General features: G+C 56.9%; 1 long non-coding RNA gene across 2 annotated transcripts; it reads right to left on the bottom strand.

Moving 5' to 3' along the window:
• Window positions 1-2,969: 2,969 nt before the first annotated feature.
• Window positions 2,970-4,251, bottom strand: LOC142819945 (uncharacterized). Of its 2 annotated transcripts, none has more exons than XR_012897627.2 (3): window positions 3,958-4,251; window positions 3,305-3,474; window positions 2,970-3,106 (listed from the first exon to the last, which is right to left on the bottom strand). It is a non-coding gene; the product is annotated as an uncharacterized LOC142819945 (long non-coding RNA). The 2 variants fall into 2 exon arrangements; XR_012897629.2 differs by having other exon boundaries at window positions 2,970-3,098.
• Window positions 4,252-4,915: the final 664 nt, after the last annotated feature.

Raw genomic sequence — 4,915 nt, 5'->3', positions numbered from 1 at the left:
GCTGGGGTCATGCTGGTCACAGGGGGATTTTCTCTTGTAAGGGAGACAGGCTGATACCAAGATGATTTGAGGACTGTGAGTGCTGCCTGTACCTGACTGGGTTCAAAGGCTTGTGCTATAATTTGGGGGGGGGGGGGGGTTATTTCATCATTGATTCGACAGTGCAGTTTGTGGGAGCTGGATGGCTCCAGGCATTGGCAGTGGGCTACTGATCCTTTCACTTTCCTAGGCTGTGCCACCAGGGGCCACGCACGTACCAGCTGTTCCATGCCACGGGTGGGATGAAGTGGCAGGTCTCCGACTGGTTCCCAATGGAGAGGTGTTCACCATGCAACTGGCATTAGCTGCGCCCCTTCCCACCTAGCCCTGGTTCCTGGGGTCAGCAGCGGCCAAGGACGGGTGGACTCCTATCTTGCCCCGAGATGGGAAGGTGTCTCTCCGGGATCCTTGGAAGCATGGCATGGGGCAACTTGTCCTGCTCCAGCAGTACCTGCTCGGGGGCTTAGAGCTTTGGTCTCCACACATCCTGCACTAGCATGAAATTCTCCCATTGGAGAAATCACAAAGCAAAATGATTTGGTGTCTTCCTGCCCTTTCCTGCTCCTTTGCAGTTCACCTTTAAAACACAAAATCAAAGCCGCGCCCTGCGTTCTGGCTGGCTCTGAGCGACAGCTCCCCAGAGTCCGGGAGTGCACAAGCCCAACCGTCGCACCCCTAGCGGCTGCTCCTGCTCTGTCTGACTCAGGGCGACACTTGCTGTTATCTCAATGGGTGCTAGAGTGAGCCTCGCGCTACGCACCTCGGAGCCTGGTGTTCGTGGACAACGGGCTGGGGGGAAGCGGCCCTTGTCTATAATGGTACGAAGTGGAGGCGGCTTTGGTCAGCTGCCGGTTTCCTCCGCTTCTAACAAGAGCCCTAAAGGGAAGTAATCTGACAACTCAGAAATGCGTGTTGCATGTCCCGAGCAGTCTGAGCCAGGGTCTGGAGAGTACCTGGCAGGCCTTCCTGTCTCTGCCACTGACTATCCATGTGACCGCCAACAAATTACTTCACCTCACCGTGACTCAGTTTCCCCATCTATTCAGTGGGAATAATATCTCCCACACAGTGGAGTTGTGAGCCTTAAATTAATGTTTGCAAAGAGCTTTGAGATCTTCCAAAGGAAGGAACAAAGGAATGAATGTTGATTATAGTTAAGCCAATACACCACATTTTACATAAGAATGAGAGACGGGATAAACCCCACAAGAGGAAGGGTTTATTGAGCAAACCCTTGGATTAGCCTAATACTTTTTTTATTATTGCTATTTGTATTATAATAGAGGTGACCCTGGCTGAGAATGGCCTGTTGTGCTAGGCTCTGTACAAACACGTAGGAAGAGAGAGTCTGTGCTGTCTGTCAGACGGCCAAATCTTAGATTCTTGGAGTCCGTGGACTCTGCCATGCAAAGGGAATAAGGACTGGCCCACATCTACATCTCTAAGGAGCCACAATGCAGGCCACCAAATCCCACAGTGCACTTTATCACTGTATCTTTAGCATATAGAGATGTAGCACCCAAAGACTACAGGTCCTATCATGCCATGCTACATCTTGGATGAGCCTCTTGGATTAAACCAGAACTTTGCATCCTGGGATATGTAGTTTTTGGAGCCCAACACTGGGATTAACAATAAATGCAGATCCAATCCTGCTGCCTTTTGTGCAGATTAAGGGCGGGATTTTCAGAAGCATTTAAGAGGTTTAGAAGCACAACTCCCACTGAAAGTCGGTGGAACTTGTGCTCTTAAATCCCTGGAAAATCAACCCCTAACTAATTAAGGGCAGCCCTTGAGCTCCTGGCTAGTCTCGGCGGGGTCCTGGAGCCCCTCTGCTCAATAGAAACCAGGGCCCTGCAACATCTGAGCTGTTTTAAAGAGAGATGGAAACTGACGTCGTTGCCTTGGAAGCACGAGGCCACCGGGGTGTTAATTAACCGTGATTCGGAAGAGCTGGGATTGATGTCTATAAAATATTAAAAGGACTCCAAAGCCCAGTTTGTACTTGGGTAATTCTATTCTCCGGTGAGTGCTTTGGCAAACAAACAAACAAAAATGCTAGCGCTGCCTTTTTAAGTCATAACATTCCTGCCAGGTGCAAAAGCGATTCCTTCCCGCGCAAGTGCCCACGTCTCTGGAGCAGCCGGCGGGAGAGTGAACCAGGAGACGAGCTTGAGAACTTCAGATAGGCAGAAGCTTCGTAAGGCAGGGAGCTGCCCCCACCTGTTGACACGCCAGGTGAAGGGGCGATTTTGCATGTCTGCGATCTGGCAGTCTGGGGGGGTTGATCAAATGTCAATTAAGTTTTAATTTGGGGCAATTAAATGTTGTCATGGAGGAAAAGAGCAAGTGGATGGCACCCACAGTGCATGGGGAAAGGGTCACTCCAACCTAAACCACAGTCAGGCCTGCTTGGGTACCAGAGCCTGGCTGAAGCGAACAAGAATGGAAGCGAAATGGTTCTTGTTTTGTTGGGGGAGGGTGTTTGCTTTGTGGTAACCTCTGATCTTCAACTTCCCTTCCTGCCTGGATTTTGGGCTCTGCAAAGCTTGGACGACACTCTGTAAGTGGGGCTGCAGGGAGGAGGGACGGGGCTGTCGGTGGTAGGAACCTCTTGCCTCATTGCTCTCTCGCAGGTGTGAGAGGCGGCCCAGGTGGAGGCGTTGGGGGGATCTGTCCTGGCCAGTAGCAAGTGTGGATTTGTTAACTGCTGGCTTTCTCAAGTTCGCGCTCCCCCCCCCCCTGCAGCTCTTTGTTTGAACCCCCTGGATTCAGTGCTAGGGAGGGGGTGTTGCCACTCAAGAGCACCCAAGGGGGGTAATTTCATTTCCCAGGATTCTCGGCCGGGCCTTGCGCCAGCGTTTAGCCAGTTCCCAAAGAAGAGCCCCTAGATCACTGACCCCTCAGATGCCGACCATACCTACCAGGGGTTCTGAAGCTCCGCAGGGCAGACAAAGGCCTGTGCTGCTACGGTAAAGAGCATCCCAGCATGCTCGGGGGTCGGCCACATCTGGGAGTGCAGGGGCCTCTGTTCTCAGGAAGCGCTTGGTCAGAGGGGCCTGTAGACCTATTTGAAATCATGGGATGGTGGGCGGCCAGAGCCCTTTAAATCCCCGCTGGAGCACCAGGCGCACTCCAGGGGGCTCTGAGGGCCACCTGGGGGCAGGGCCCGGTGCAGCATGCTCCAGGCGGCGAGGCCCCGCCCCTTCTGCCTGAGGCCCCGCCCCTTCTGGGAGCACGGGGCTGGCCCTCCCCACACACACACCTTGCCCAGCGTCCCAGCAAGGCTGTTGGCTGCGGGTTGGCTTGCACGCTGAGCAGCATGGCAAAGTGAACCGGATGCCTCTGTAACCCGTCCCAGCAGAGGCCGGGGACCCCAGCGAAGAGGGCGGGGAAACGCCTCAGGAAGAGAGGGGCTTGTCGCATAGGCCTCCCCTGCAGGAAAAATGGTTAATTGCAGCAGTAAGGAGTCCTGACAACCGGGGCCGGATCCTGGGGGGGGGGGGGGGGGTTAATCAATGCATTGGCTGGGATGGAGCGTGCTCGCTTCCAGCTGCTGCGGAGACTTGGGGGCTCGGCGCCAGGCGCGGTGCAGCCTTTTCTCAAAGCTTCTCCCGCCTCCGGCTCCCTAGGCAGCTAAAGCCGATTGTCTCAAGGGGCAGGGGCAGGTCTCTGGGAACCGGGGTACCCTGGTTTCGTGCCTGTCCCCCTTGCCTTGGGGCTCAGGAACGGAATATCCCTGTCGGCCAACCAGCCACGCAAGCGCCTTCATCGGCCTCGTCTCACCCCTCGCAGACGTAGGTGCCCTGAGCTCGGTGTTTACTGATTCCAGAGCCCACCCGCGGCAATCCCGGCCCCTGCAAGGAGGCTGGTTTCTAGCGCGCCTGGGGGGCGATGGGCTTTCAGGGACAGACTCACGTCGCAATACGCTCTGTGCCACCAGCGCGCCCCGGCCCCCAGATGAAATGGCTCCAGCGCCCGGGCTGCTCTTCGCTAGCAGTGCCGGCGGGGGGTGGGGGGGGGGTTGCACTTGGTTTCCTTCACACGAGCGGACAGGGACAGCGGCCATCCGAGGAGCCGCCATCCCTGGTTAATCTCCCCTCCCCGCCCCCCCCCCCCTGGAATCGCTTCCCCGCTTAGTTCTGTGCGGATCCGATCGCAGCCTTCACCATGGCAACGCAATTGACCCGATTTGCAGGATGTTGCGCTGGCTCCGGGCCCTTCTCAAAGCAGCGCTCGCTGGGGCCGTGCTCGAAGTGCAAAAAGGCTCAATTGGTTCTCGAAAGCCCCATCTGGGTAGGAGCCCGGACCGCTGGCTGAGGCCCGGCTCCCTCCGAGCTCAGCGCGGGAGGCATGTTGATGGTTAAGATGGGTTCGAAGGGCAGCCTGGGTCCTGTCTACAAGCAGCGCGCAGTCCTGGGCACCTCGGGGACCAGCGTGTGTGTTCGGCCACGAGCTCTCGGGGGTAAGTTGCCTTGTGGCTAGTGGTGGAAGCTGCAGGCCGGGCTATTCCGCCTCTAACGGGGCCGGTACCTCTCAGGGAGTTTCCCGACATCAGCTCCGAGTCCCCTTTGGCTCAGTCCGCTCCTGTGGCTTGTAGCTGGAGACCTGCCTCCAACCAGGAGCCCGCTCAGCTTAGGCGCTTGAAGACGTTTCCTCCTCCACTCCTCGCCGGCAGGCGTCCGGCCCCACTGCCACAGGCCCGAACCACTTCCAGATCTCAGCACCGCCTTACTGGAGCTGCCCGGCCCAACGTCCTCCCACGAGGCTCTCGGCCAGGCCCGCTCCGGAGCAGCGCAGTGCGAGGTGGTTCCACACCCCAGGTGGATGCTCCATGAACATCGAGTGTCCGACTCATGTCCGGAAACCTCCTAGG

The sequence above is a fragment of the Pelodiscus sinensis genome, chromosome 26 (genome assembly GCF_052426305.1).
Source record: "Pelodiscus sinensis isolate ZL-2025 chromosome 26, ASM5242630v1, whole genome shotgun sequence".
Taxonomy (NCBI): Eukaryota; Metazoa; Chordata; order Testudines; family Trionychidae; genus Pelodiscus; species Pelodiscus sinensis.
Note: the sequence above shows the minus strand (reverse complement) of the source record. Positions and strands in the feature narration are given on the sequence as shown.